This window comes from Elephantulus edwardii, unplaced genomic scaffold (assembly GCF_000299155.1).
Source record: "Elephantulus edwardii isolate Elephantulus edwardi_28Jun2011 unplaced genomic scaffold, EleEdw1.0 scaffold00302, whole genome shotgun sequence".
Taxonomy (NCBI): domain Eukaryota; kingdom Metazoa; phylum Chordata; class Mammalia; order Macroscelidea; family Macroscelididae; genus Elephantulus; species Elephantulus edwardii.
Genome location: NW_006400052.1, coordinates 1,025,167 through 1,025,609, shown reverse-complemented (window position 1 = coordinate 1,025,609; position 443 = coordinate 1,025,167).

Below are 443 nucleotides of genomic sequence, written 5' to 3'. Positions count from 1 at the left end.
AACTTTAAAAAGTTTTCTAAAAATGTATTTGCAGTGAATAAATCATTGAGAATACAAAATTCTATCATTCTATTTCCAGCTTATTTCTATCACCAAGCCTGTATTTTCCAAATACTATTCCTTCTTCACTGCTTCCAACTTTTGCATTCCAGTCACTAATTATCATTAACACATCTTGATTTCATGTTCAGTCAATTTCAGACTGCAAGATTTGATAAAAATTCTCATTATTTATGCTTTGAAGCATAAATAAGTACACAACAGAAACAACATTTAAAAATACATATATTTCTGTAATGTTGTTGTTGTTATTGTTATGTGCCATCGAGTCGCTTGTGACTCATAGGAGCCCTAAACACCGTTCTATCCTGTGCCAAACTCGTGGTCTCAAACACACTCATTCCCACCACTCTACTCACAGAATCAATCCATCTCATCGAGGG